General features: G+C 54.2%; 1 long non-coding RNA gene across 1 annotated transcript; it reads right to left on the bottom strand.

The window, feature by feature from the left end:
• Positions 1 to 2443: 2443 nt before the first annotated feature.
• Positions 2444 to 4971, bottom strand: LOC148316021 (uncharacterized). Its single transcript, XR_015840422.1, has 2 exons — positions 4489 to 4971; positions 2444 to 2639 (listed from the first exon to the last, which is right to left on the bottom strand). It is a non-coding gene; the product is annotated as an uncharacterized LOC148316021 (long non-coding RNA).
• Between the last annotated feature and the right edge of the window lie 9363 nt (positions 4972 to 14334).

Here is a 14334-nt window from a genome sequence, read left to right as displayed (position 1 = left end):
AGCATTTTTGAAGGTGCGCCGCTACTTCGCGGATTTTCAGTTTTCGCGGGTGGTCTCTGTCCCCATTAACCGCGATAACCGAGGGTTCACTGTACTCCATAAAATTTACAAAAAGCAAGGTGAAACACTCAACCAGGGCTGCTTTTTTTAACATTTCTCGAGGGCCATGGCGAGCCATTTCAAAAAAGCTGCACAACTAACGTATAAAATATTGATAAATTTGCTCTGCCTGATGTGTGTGTAAAGTTTCACGAGTTGTCGTTCATATTTAGAACCTCATAATCAGCGTTGTTTTATTGCCGAACAGTGCAATGCCACTCCCACAACTTTTCACGAAAAAGGATGAATTTCGTATTGTGACATCCTCATGGCCGAAACAGTCATCCGAGCATATATGAGGGCGACCTTGTTGAGTTGCACGGAGAAAAACATCCAAGAAAATAACTTGTATTAGCTTTTACCAGTTGGTGGCGCTACTACTACGATGAAAAATAAGTTGGTAGATGTCTTCAGGGCTGAAGTATCCTCAAATGTGTACAACTTCGAGAAGATAGGATCATCTGAGTCATGTTGCCGGAGCTTTTGTTGCCACAAAGTACAATCGGATTTTTCAGCACCGTAATAGCCACGCCTTTTGCCAAAACGTCACAAAATTCGGCAGAGAGTAAGATCATTGTCTTGAGTCTTTTCTGACTAATTTTCAGTCGGATTCGTCAAAAGGGCACCGTGCAGTACGTGAAAATTAAAATAAAAACACATTTTTGATTCCACTTGGCGGCGCTGTGTGTATAACAAAATAATAACATTAAGATGTCTTCAGGTCGGGACGTTTTATTTACAGGTGAAGGTTTGGATTTTTAGGAGCATGTGCAGGGGCGTTATTAAGCATTCATTTATTTGTATTAGGTTCATTTTGTCTTCTTATTATTGATATTTGACTGATTCATTAAAAGCAGACAATTATGTTTTAGGTTAATTTTTTACCTGACATGTTTCGGCGAGTCTTTCGCCTTCTTCAGAGTGTCGCATGATGGTGTCTTGAGACCCGTCTTTATCAGCTGATGTTCCATGAGGGTGTGACTTACCTGTCAAAAAAATGAAAAATCAGAGCAGTAAAAGAACAAGCACAACATGAACATTACAAATCAGCAATCACTAACCACTGCAAAAGGGAAAACCACATCATGGACCGGGAGAAGGGCAGGGTCATCCGCACCGAAGAGAACAAACAACAGCGCTGGATCAGAGAGGCCATTGAGATCTGCAAGCGAGGCATAAAAACCATGAACAGAGACAAGGGAGCCTTCATCCTCTCTACCACCTGGAGCAGCATCTTGGCGGAGTGAACGGACAGCGGGGGGCGTGACTTGCCTTCATTCTTGTGACAGGTAAGTCACGCCCTCATGGAACATCAGCTGATAAAGACGGGCCACAAGACACCATCATGTGACACTCTGAAGAAGGCGAAAGACTTTCGTATTGTGACATCCTCAAGTCCTAAACACTCATCCGAGCAAATATAAGGTAGATTTTGTTAACCTGCCCGGAGAAAAACATCAACGAAAATAATTTGTATTTGTTTTAACCAGTTGGTGGCGCTACCACTGCGATCAAAAATAAGTTGGCAGCCGTCTTCAGGGCCTGAATATCCTCAAATGTGAAAAAGTTCAAGAAGATGGATCATCTGAATCATTTTGCAGGAACTTTTGTTGCCACGGAGAATAATCAGACTCTGCGGCACCGTAATAGCCACGCCCTTCGAAGGAAAGTCACAAAAATAGGGATAGAGTAAGATCAATGTCTTGAGTCTTTTCTAGCCAATTTTCAATCGGATTCGTTAAAAGGGCACCGTGCAGTACGTCAAAATGTAAAAAATGATATTGATTGGCGCAAGGTGTATAACTGAATATAAACATATAGATGTTTTCAGGTACCGACTCTTTATGTACATGTGAAGTTTTGGATTTTTAGCAGCATGTGCAGAGAGTTATTAAGCATTTTGTCCATTGCGGCGAAGGAAATCTTAAGTGAAAACTTCGAAGCCCCGCCCCCGTCATATAGTATTTCGGAAACAAAAAATTTTAGCCCCAGTGTTGGTCCCAGGTCTTAAGATGCTACAGACAGAATTTTAAGGCAATCAGATGAAGCCTTTAGGATCAGGGTGCAAAAGAATGACCCCTGTAAACATGCAAAAAAGGGCAAAAGTCGGACTTTCAAAAATTCATAACTCACTTCCTATTCATATTAGACATTAAAATATCACATTTTTCGCCATGCCCGATGAGACTGCCAAGTTTGGTGAATTTTTGTGCATGTTTCGGGGGTCAAAAATGCAATCGAACAATCGGAAAAATAATAATAATAATAATTTCTACAAAAACAATAGGGACTTCGCAGCGGTCGCTGCTCAGGCCCTAATAATAATAATAATAATAAGAGAAGATAAGATAAGATGTCCTTTATTAGTCCCACAATGGGGGCCAAGGCGAGCAGTGGCGACGGGTCGTCGGATGCTGCCGCGGCCAGAGCGGGGCGCGGTGGTGGGTCCTCGTGCGTCGCCGAGACTGAGGCGTGACGCGGCGGCGGACCGTCGTCCATCGCGGGCACCGGAACCGGGAGCGGCGGCTGGTCGTCGACCCCTGCCGAGACAAGAATGTGGAGCGGCGGTGAGTCGCCGTCCACCGCCGAGGCAGAAACCAGGAGCGGCCGTGGGTCGTCGAGCGCTGCCGGAGCCAAGGCGAGCAGTGGCGACGGGTCGTCGGATGCTGCCGAGGCCAGAGCGGGGTGCGATGGTGGGTCGTCGTGCGTCGCCGAGGCTGAGGCGTGACTCGGCGGCGGACCGTCGTCCATCGCAGGCACCGGGACCGGGAGCGGCGGCGCTTCATCAGGCGCCGCTGGGACCGATACGGCAGGCGACTGCTCGTCGTCCACCACGGGTGCAGGGACCGGGAGTGACGGCTGCGGGCCGTGTTCTGCCAAAACGTGAGCTTGGAGCGGAGGCAAGGCGTGCCCCACCGGAACATGGGCTTGGGACGGACGCACAACGTGCTCCGCCGGAATGTGAGCTTGGGACGGACGCGCAGCGTGCTCCTCCTGAACGTGAACCTGGGTCGGAAGCAGGGTGTGCTTCCCCTGAACGTGGACTTGGGACGGACGCACAACGTGCTCCGCCTGAACGTGAGCTTGGGACGGACGCACAGCGTGCTCCGCCTGAACGTGAGCTTGGGACGGACGCACAGCGTGCTCCGCCTGAACGTGAACTAGGGACGGACGCCGGACGGGCTCCGCGTGAACGTGAACTTGGGTCGGGGGCAGGATGTGCTCCGCCTGAACGTGAACTTGGTTCGGGCGCACAGCGTGCTCCGCTGGATCGGGAGCTGGGATCGCCATTGGGGCCCCGGGACGGGGCTCGGCCGCTGACGGGGAGCCGGGACACGGCTCAGCAGCTGGCGGGGAGCCGGGACTGGGCTCAGCAGCTGGCGGGGAGCCGGGACTGGGCTCAGCAGCTGGCGGGGAGCCGGGACTGGGCTCAGCAGCTGGCGGGGAGCCGGGACTGGGCTCAGCAGCTGGCGGGGAGCCGGGACTGGGCTCAGCAGCTGGCGGGAAGCCGGGACTGGGCTCAGCAGCTGGCGGGGAGCCGGGACAGGGCTCAGCAGCTGGCGGGGAGCCGGGACAGGGCTCAGCAGCTGGCGGGGAGCCGGGACAGGGCTCAGCAGCTGGCGGGGAGCCGGGACAGGGCTCAGCAGCTGGCGGGGAGCCGGGACAGGGCTCAGCAGCTGGCGGGGAGCCGGAACGGGGCTCGGCCGCCTTCGAGGAGTCGGCACGGGACTCTGGAGGCTGCGGCTCGCATGGAGGCGGCGGGGTCCGTGCAGCGGGAGCTGCATTGGTCACTGCTGCAGGCGTGGAGGCGACAGCGGGCCGGGTGCAGCAGTCGATCCGGGCACAGCCGAACCGGGAACCCTGATCCCTGTCAGCCTGCCGCCATAGGGAATCAGGAAAACGGGAGACCTGAGGGACCGTGACTGCGGGGGCTGGTGAACGCGAGCTAGGAGAAGCCAGGGGAGCGTGATCCGGTGCTGAAACTGATGGTGAACGATGTGCGCGACGTGACCGTGACTTCCGGGATTTGGGACGTGAAGCGCGCGAGGGGGAGTGGGAGGTGGTCGCGAAAAACTCAAATGGCTCGGGGGGAGGAGGGTGACGGCTCAAAAATAACTCCGCGTTGCGCTGAGCGACTAAGAGAGTGGCAATATATTCAAAATCATAGTCGTGATCTGGATCGGAAAAAATGTGAGGGGCAAGGTGCTCAAAATCAAACTCGTGACCGGACTTACTCGAACCGTGAGGGGGTGAAAGGGCTTGGTGCTCAAAATCGTCCTCGTAATCCGAATCTATGATCAGGTGAGGGGGTATGACAGGCTGGTAATCGGTGCTGTAATCGGGGGGCAAAAGGGGAGAAACAGACGTCGAGCGGAAAATGGAACCTACTTGAAGGACACGGGGTTGGTCGGCAGGCTGAGGGGGGTTGTCCGTCCGGCGGCGTCATGAGCCTCTCGCTGGGTCCTTCTTTGGTCGGGTCATTCTGTCAGGACTCGCCGGTCGGCGAGGAGGAGGTGGACCCAAAAGGCGAGGAGGCAGAGAGGTCAGAAACATGAAGGGAATTTATTAACTGAAACAACCAGGGCAAACAATGTGGCAGGGTGAAAAATAACAAAAGACAAACTTAACGTGACCAGACTGGGAGGCAGGGCGAGGAACAACACTGAAAGACGGGAACGAAGAGGGGAACCAGAGCATGAACATGAACAAGGAGCAGAACGTGAACAAAGGTGGTCGTGGCTGTCCGTGATTTTCGGCAATGACCCGACACTGGGTTGAGAGCATGGAAGGCTTAAGTAGTCCGGTAATCAGGGGAGCAGATGGGGAGCAGGTGTGTGATCGTTGATGAGGAGCAGGTGCGTGGCTGGTGAGGGCGAGGTGATGAGGGGAAACGCCCCTGCTCAGCTGATCAAAACAGACAGGAAAAGGCACATGGCAGGAAGGAGGGGAGAAAATAACAACAAAAACAATAACAAAAACCGCATGCATATGAAAACAATAACAAAAGGCTGTCATGCCCGACGCGGATCATGACAAGCACAACATGAACATTACAAATCAGCAATCACTGACCACTGCAAAAGGGAAAACCACATCATGGACCGGGAGAAGGGCAGGGTCATCCGCAATCGAACAATCGGAAAAATAATAATAATAATAATTTCTACAAAAACAATAGGGACTTCGCAGCGGTCGCTGCTCAGGCCCTAATAATAATAATAATAATAATAAGAGAAGATAAGATAAGATGTCCTTTATTAGTCCCACAATGGGGGCCAAGGCGAGCAGTGGCGACGGGTCGTCGGATGCTGCCGCGGCCAGAGCGGGGCGCGGTGGTGGGTCCTCGTGCGTCGCCGAGACTGAGGCGTGACGCGGCGGCGGACCGTCGTCCATCGCGGGCACCGGAACCGGGAGCGGCGGCTGGTCGTCGACCCCTGCCGAGACAAGAATGTGGAGCGGCGGTGAGTCGCCGTCCACCGCCGAGGCAGAAACCAGGAGCGGCCGTGGGTCGTCGAGCGCTGCCGGAGCCAAGGCGAGCAGTGGCGACGGGTCGTCGGATGCTGCCGAGGCCAGAGCGGGGTGCGATGGTGGGTCGTCGTGCGTCGCCGAGGCTGAGGCGTGACTCGGCGGCGGACCGTCGTCCATCGCAGGCACCGGGACCGGGAGCGGCGGCGCTTCATCAGGCGCCGCTGGGACCGATACGGCAGGCGACTGCTCGTCGTCCACCACGGGTGCAGGGACCGGGAGTGACGGCTGCGGGCCGTGTTCTGCCAAAACGTGAGCTTGGAGCGGAGGCAAGGCGTGCCCCACCGGAACATGGGCTTGGGACGGACGCACAACGTGCTCCGCCGGAATGTGAGCTTTTAATTTGGTTTTTTTGTTATAACATGAATTTCACTCTCTCTTCATTTATTTGTATTAGGTTCATTTTGTCTTCTTATTATTGATATTTGACTGATTCATTAAAAGCAGACAATTATGTTTTAGGTTAATTTTTTACCTGACATGTTTCGGCGAGTCTTTCGCCTTCTTCAGAGTGTCGCATGATGGTGTCTTGAGACCCGTCTTTATCAGCTGATGTTCCATGTGGGTGTGACTTACCTGTCAAAAAAATGAAAAATCAGAGCAGTAAAAGAACAAGCACTGTCAGGACTCGCCGGTCGGCGAGGAGGAGGTGGACCCAAAAGGCGAGGAGGCAGAGAGGTCAGGAACGTGAAGGGAATTTATTAACTGAAACAACCAGGGCAAACAATGTGGCAGGGTGAAAAATAACAAAAGACAAACTTAACGTGACCAGACTGGGAGGCAGGGCGAGGAACAACACTGAAAGACGGGAACGAAGAGGGGAACCAGAGCATGAACATGAACAAGGAGCAGAACGTGAACAAAGGTGGTCGTGGCTGTCCGTGATTTTCGGCAATGACCCGACACTGGGTTGAGAGCATGGAAGGCTTAAGTAGTCCGGTAATCAGGGGAGCAGATGGGGAGCAGGTGTGTGATCGTTGATGAGGAGCAGGTGCGTGGCTGGTGAGGGCGAGGTGCTGAGGGGAAACGCCCCTGCTCAACTGATCAAAACAGACAGGAAAAGGCACATGGCAGGAAGGAGGGGAGAAAATAACAACAAAAACAATAACAAAAACCGCATGCATATGAAAACAATAACAAAAGGCTGTCATGCCTGACGCGGATCATGACAGTACCCCCCCCTCAAGGGACGGATTCCAGACGTCCCAAAAAAAAGGAAAAGAAAAGAAAAGGAAAACCATGTCCAAGAACGAGGGTGGGCGGAAGGGGTCGGGAGGTGGGTCAACGACCCGTGATCGAGACCGGTCTGGCGGATTCCCGGGAGGCCAGACCAGCGAGTCTTTTCGTGACCCTTCAGGGGGCCGTGAGGGTGGCCAGGCCAGTGCGTCCCATTGGGGCCATTCAGGCGGACGTCCGGAACGACCCGAACGCCACATGAAGTCCGCTGATGGAGCTGGGGCGAGGAGCGGCGGCAGGCCATGGAACGTCGCCGAGTCAGGAACGTGGCGCGGCGGCTGGTCGTTGAACCCTGCCGAGACAGGAACGTGGAGCTGCGGCAGATTGTCGAGCCCCGCCGAGACAGGAACGTGGAGCGGCGGCTGGTCGTCGAGCCCCGCCGAGACAGGAACGCGGAGCGGCGGCTGGTCGTCGAGCCCCGCCGAGACAGGAACGCGGAGCGGCGGCTGGTCGTCGAGCCCCGCCGAGTCAGGAACGCGGAGCGGCGGCTGGTCGTCGAGCCCCGCCGAGTCAGGAACGTGGAGCGGCGGCTGGTCGTCGAGCCCCGCCGAGACAGGAACGCGGAGCGGCGGCTGGTCGTCGAGCCCCGCCGAGTCAGGAACGTGGAGCGGCGGCTGGTCGTCGAACCCCGCCGAGTCAGGAACGTGGAGCGGCGGCTGGTCGTCGAGCGTCGTCGAGACAGGAACGTGGAGCGGCGGCTGGTCGTCGAGCCCCGCCGAGGCGGGAGCGTGGAGCGGCGGCTGGTCGTCGAGCGTCGCCGAGACCGGAACGTGGAGCGACGGCTGGTCGTCGAACCCCGCCGCGTCAGGAACGTGGAGCGGCGGCTGGTCGTCGAACACCGCCGAGACCGGAACGTGGGGCGGCGGCCCATCGTTGAACCCCGCCGACACAGGAACGCGGAGCGACGGCTGGTCGTCGATCCCTGCCGAGACAAGAACATGGAGCGGCGGTGGGTCGTCGTCCACCGCCGAGGCAGGAACCAAGAGCGGCCGCGGGCCGTCGAGCGCCGCCGGGGCCAAGGCGAGCAGTGGCGACGGGTCGTCGGATGCTGCCGCGGCCAGAGCGGGGCGCGGTGGTGGGTCCTCGTGCGTCGCCGAGACTGAGGCGTGACGCGGCGGCGGACCGTCGTCCATCGCGGGCACCGGAACCGGGAGCGGCGGCTGGTCGTCGACCCCTGCCGAGACAAGAATGTGGAGCGGCGGTGGGTCGCCGTCCACCGCCGAGGCAGAAACCAGGAGCGGCCGTGGGTCGTCGAGCGCTGCCGGAGCCAAGGCGAGCAGTGGCGACGGGTCGTCGGATGCTGCCGAGGCCAGAGCGGGGTGCGATGGTGGGTCGTCGTGCGTCGCCGAGGCTGAGGCGTGACTCGGCGGCGGACCGTCGTCCATCGCAGGCACCGGGACCGGGAGCGGCGGCGCTTCATCAGGCGCCGCTGGGACCGATACGGCAGGCGACTGCTCGTCGTCCACCACGGGTGCAGGGACCGGGAGTGACGGCTGCGGGCCGTGTTCTGCCAAAACGTGAGCTTGGAGCGGAGGCAAGGCGTGCCCCACCGGAACATGGGCTTGGGACGGACGCACAACGTGCTCCGCCGGAACGTGAGCTTGGGACGGACGCGCAGCGTGCTCCTCCTGAACGTGAACCTGGGTCGGAAGCAGGGTGTGCTTCCCCTGAACGTGGACTTGGGACGGACGCACAACGTGCTCCGCCTGAACGTGAGCTTGGGACGGACGCACAGCGTGCTCCGCCTGAACGTGAGCTTGGGACGGACGCACAGCGTGCTCCGCCTGAACGTGAACTAGGGACGGACGCCGGACGGGCTCCGCGTGAACGTGAACTTGGGTCGGGGGCAGGATGTGCTCCGCCTGAACGTGAACTTGGTTCGGGCGCACAGTGTGCTCCGCTGGATCGGGAGCTGGGATCGCCATTGGGGCCCCGGGACGGGGCTCGGCCGCTGACGGGGAGCCGGGACACGGCTCAGCAGCTGGCGGGGAGCCGGGACTGGGCTCAGCAGCTGGCGGGGAGCCGGGACTGGGCTCAGCAGCTGGCGGGGAGCCGGGACTGGGCTCAGCAGCTGGCGGGGAGCCGGGACTGGGCTCAGCAGCTGGCGGGAAGCCGGGACTGGGCTCAGCAGCTGGCGGGGAGCCGGGACTGGGCTCAGCAGCTGGCGGGGAGCCGGGACAGGGCTCAGCAGCTGGCGGGGAGCCGGGACAGGGCTCAGCAGCTGGCGGGGAGCCGGGACAGGGCTCAGCAGCTGGCGGGGAGCCGGGACAGGGCTCAGCAGCTGGCGGGGAGCCGGGACAGGGCTCAGCAGCTGGCGGGGAGCCGGAACGGGGCTCGGCCGCCTTCGAGGAGTCGGCACGGGACTCTGGAGGCTGCGGCTCGCATGGAGGCGGCGGGGTCCGTGCAGCGGGAGCTGCATTGGTCACTGCTGCAGGCGTGGAGGCGACAGCGGGCCGGGTGCAGCAGTCGATCCGGGCACAGCCGAACCGGGGGCCCTGATCCCTGTCAGCCTGCCGCCATAGGGAATCAGGAAAACGGGAGACCTGAGGGACCGTGACTGCGGGGGCTGGTGAACGCGAGCTAGGAGAAGCCAGGGGAGCGTGATCCGGTGCTGAAACTGATGGTGAACGATGTGCGCGACGTGACCGTGACTTCCGGGATTTGGGACGTGAAGCGCGCGAGGGGGAGTGGGAGGTGGTCGCGAAAAACTCAAATGGCTCGGGGGGAGGAGGGTGACGGCTCAAAAATAACTCCGCGTTGCGCTGAGCGACTAAGTGAGTGGCAATATATTCAAAATCATAGTCGTGATCTGGATCGGAAAAAATGTGAGGGGCAAGGTGCTCAAAATCAAACTCGTGACCGGACTTACTCGAACCGTGAAGGGGGTGAAAGGGCTTGGTGCTCAAAATCGTCCTCGTAATCCGAATCTATGATCAGGTGAGGGGTATGACAGGCTGGTAATCGGTGCTGTAATCGGGGGGCAAAAGGGGAGAAACAGACGTCGAGCGGAAAATGGAACCTACTTGAAGGACACGGGGTTGGTCGGCAGGCTGAGGGGGGTTGTCCGTCCGGCGGCGTCCATGACGCCGCCGTGAGCCTCTCGCTGGGTCCTTCTTTGGTCGGGTCATTCTGTCAGGACTCGCCGGTCGGCGAGGAGGAGGTGGACCCAAAAGGCGAGGAGGCAGAGAGGTCAGAAACGTGAAGGGAATTTATTAACTGAAACAACCAGGGCAAACAATGTGGCAGGGTGAAAAATAACAAAAGACAAACTTAACGTGACCAGACTGGGAGGCAGGGCGAGGAACAACACTGAAAGATGGGAACGAAGAGGGGAACCAGAGCATGAACATGAACAAGGAGCAGAACGTGAACAAAGGTGGTCGTGGCTGTCCGTGATTTTCGGCAATGACCCGACAATGGGTTGAGAGCATGGAAGGCTTAAGTAGTCCGGTAATCAGGGGAGCAGATGGGGAGCAGGTGTGTGATCGTTGATGAGGAGCAGGTGCGTGGCTGGTGAGGGCGAGGTGCTGAGGGGAAACGCCCCTGCTCAGCTGATCAAAACAGACAGGAAAAGGCACATGGCAGGAAGGAGGGGAGAAAATAACAACAAAAACAATAACAAAAACCGCATGCATATGAAAACAATAACAAAAGGCTGTCATGCCCGACGCGGATCATGACAAGCACAACATGAACATTACAAATCAGCAATCACTGACCACTGCAAAAGGGAAAACCACATCATGGACCGGGAGAAGGGCAGGGTCATCCGCACCGAAGAGAACAAACAACAGCGCTGGATCAGAGAGGCCATTGAGATCTGCAAGCGAGGCATAAAAACCATGAACAGAGACAAGGGAGCCTTCATCCTCTCTACCACCTGGAGCAGCATCTTGGCGGAGTGAACGGACAGCGGGGGGCGTGACTTGCCTTCATTCTTGTGACAGGTAAGTCACGCCCTCATGGAACATCAGCTGATAAAGACGGGTCACAAGACACCATCATGTGACACTCTGAAGAAGGCGAAAGACTTTCGTATTGTGACATCCTCAAGGCCTAAACACTCATCCGAGCAAATATAAGGTAGATTTTGTTAACCTGCCCGGAGAAAAAAATCAACGAAAATAATTTGTATTTGTTTTAACCAGTTGGTGGCGCTACCACTGCGATCAAAAATAAGTTGGCAGCCGTCTTCAGGGCCTGAATATCCTCAAATGTGAAAAATTTCGAGAAGATGGATCATCTGAATCATTTTGCAGGAACTTTTGTTGCCACGGAGAATAATCAGACTCTGCGGCACCGTAATAGCCACGCCCTTCGAAGGAAAGTCACAAAAATAGGGATAGAGTAAGATCAATGTCTTGAGTCTTTTCTAGCCAATTTTCAATCGGATTCGTTAAAAGGGCACCGTGCAGTACGTCAAAATGTAAAAAATGATATTGATTGGCGCAAGGTGTATAACAGAATATAAACATATAGATGTCTTCAGGTACCGACTCTTTATGTACATGTGAAGTTTTGGATTTTTAGCAGCATGTGCAGGAGAGTTATTAAGCATTTTGTCCATTGCGGCGAAGGAAATGTTAAGTGAAAACTTTGAAGCCCCGCCCCCGTCATATAGTATTTCGGAAACAAAAGATTTTAGCCCCAATTTTAGCCCCAGTGTTTGTCCCAGGTCTTAAGATGCTACAGACAGAATTTTAAGGCAATCAGATGAAGCCTTTAGGATCAGGGTGCAAAAGAATGACCCCTGTAAACATGCAAAAAAGGGCAAAAGTCGGACTTTCAAAAATTCATAACTCACTTCCTGTTCATATTAGACGTTTAAAATATCAAATTTCTCGCCATGCCCGATGAGACTGCCAAGTTTGGTGAGTTTTTGTGCATGTTTCGGGGGTCAAAAATGCAATCGAACAATCGGAAAAATAATAATAATAATAATTTCTACAAAAACAACAGGGATTTCGCAGCGGTCGCTGCTCGGGCCCTAATAATAATTTCTACATAAACAATAGGGACCTCTCAGCGGTCGCTGCTCGGGCCCCAATAATAATTTCTACACAAAGTCCATTGTGGTGACCCGCCCCCTTTTAAGTAAATTCAAAATGGCCGACTTCCTGTAAAACCTAGCTCATTGCTCCAAGAGACTTTTTTGTAGGTCTTGGTCTTATACATAGAGTGAACCCTCGTTACTTGGCGGTTCACCTTTCGCGGGTTCAGTGCTTCGCGGGTCTAAAAAATATTCGGGGGCATTGTAGTTTCGCCGAGCGGTACGACGGGGCGCTGGAGCGGTTAGACGGCCGGTGTGCGCCGAAGAAGAGCGTGGGCGAAGAGGAGAGTGGACGAAGAAGAGCACGTTCCCCCGGACACGATCGGTGGCGACGTTTCGCGCGGTTCGGACAGTACCAGAGCTCCGGCCGGCGTGCGTGGCAGTTAAGCCGTAGAGGAGAACCTTCCCCGGGCACGGGCGGTGCCAAGCGGCCCCTAAGTTTAACCGAATGGAAGCTCCGGAGGAGGAGGGCATGCTCGCGTCACAGTAAGCCGAAGAGGAGCACCTTCCCCGGGCACGGGCGGTTCCAAGCGGCCCCTAAGTTTAACCGAATGGAAGCTCCGGAGGAGGAGGGCATGCTCGCGTCACAGTAAGCCGAAGAGGAGCACCTTCCCCGGGCACGGGCGGTGCCAAGCGGCCCCTAAGTTTAACCGAATGGAAGCTCCGGGGGAGGAGGGCGGGTGTGTGTCACAGTTAAGCCGAATTGGAGCACCTCTTCCGCCCGGGCACGAGCGGAGCGCGAAGCTGTCAGTTATGAATGTATAAAAGAATAAATAAATAAATGAATAAAGAATGCCACCTTTCATTTCACAGGGCACACCGGACGGCGTACCAGCAGGTAAAAGTCGGAGTAATTAAATAAATACAAAAAGAATGGCTGGGGAATAAAAAAATAATACGTTTTAATAATAATTTGTTTTTTTTGTTATAACATGAATTTCACTCTCTCTCTCCCCGTATATATATATATATATATATACATATATATATATATATATATATATATTTATTATATATATTGTATTTTCTTTTAAGCATTTTTGAAGGTGCGCCGCTACTTCGCGGATTTTCAGTTTTCGCGGGTGGTCTCTGTCCCCATTAACCGCCATAACCGAGGGTTCACTGTACTCCATAAAATTTACAAAAAGCGAGGTGAAACACTCAACCAGGGCTGCTTTTTTGAACATTTCTCGAGGGCCATGGCGAGCCATTTCAAAAAAGCTGCACAACTAACGTATAAAATATTGATAAATTTGCTCTGCCTGATGTGTGTGTAAAGTTTCACGAGTTGTCGTTCATATGTAGAACCTCATAATCAGCGTTGTTTTATTGCCGAACAGTGCAATGCCACTCCCACAACTTTACACGAAAAAGGACGAATTTCGTATTGTGACATCCTCATGGCCGAAACAGTCATCCGAGCATATATGAGGGCGACCTTGTTGAGTTGCACGGAGAAAAACATCCAAGAAAATAACTTGTATTAGCTTTTACCAGTTGGTGGCGCTACTACTACGATGAAAAATAAGTTGGTAGATGTCTTCAGGGCTGAAGTATCCTCAAATGTGTACAACTTCGAGAAGATAGGATCATCTGAGTCATGTTGCCGGAGCTTTTGTTGCCACAGAGTACAATCTGACTTTTCAGCACCGTAATAGCCATGCCTTTTGCCAAAACATCACAAAATTCGGCAGAGAGAAAGATCATTGTCTTGAGTCTTTTCTGACTAATTTTCAGTCGGATTTGTCAAAAGGGCACCGTGCAGGATGTGAAAATTAAAATAAAAACACATTTTTGATTCCACTTGGCGGCGCTGTGTGTATAACAAAATAATAACATTAAGATGTCTTCAGGTCGGGACGTTTTATTTACAGGTGAAGGTTTGGATTTTCAGGAGCATGTGCAGGGGAGTTATTAAGCATTCATTTATTTGTATTAGGTTCATTTTGTCTTCTTATTATTGATATTTGACTGATTCATTAAAAGCAGACAATTATGTTTTAGGTTAATTTTTTACCTGACATGTTTCGGCGAGTCTTTCGCCTTCTTCAGAGTGTCGCATGATGGTGTCTTGAGACCCGTCTTTATCAGCTGATGTTCCATGAGGGTGTGTCTTACCTGTCAAAAAAATGAAAAATCAGAGCAGTAAAAGAACAAGCACAACATGAACATTACAAATCAGCAATCACTGACCACTGCAAAAGGGAAAACCACATCATGGACCGGGAGAAGGGCAGGGTCATCCGCACCGAAGAGAACAAACAACAGCGCTGGATCAGAGAGGCCATTGAGATCTGCAAGCGAGGCATAAAAACCATGAACAGAGACAAGGGAGCCTTCATCCTCTCTACCACCTAGAGCAGCATCTTGGCGGAGTGAACGGACAGCGGGGGTGTGACTTGCCTTCATTCTTGTGACAGGTA

Source organism: Idiotropiscis lumnitzeri, unplaced genomic scaffold, assembly GCF_059441095.1.
Source record: "Idiotropiscis lumnitzeri isolate Australia: NSW breed Sydney's pygmy pipehorse unplaced genomic scaffold, RoL_Ilum_1.0 HiC_scaffold_25, whole genome shotgun sequence".
Taxonomy (NCBI): domain Eukaryota; kingdom Metazoa; phylum Chordata; class Actinopteri; order Syngnathiformes; family Syngnathidae; genus Idiotropiscis; species Idiotropiscis lumnitzeri.
This window is presented reverse-complemented; position numbering and strand designations above follow the sequence as displayed.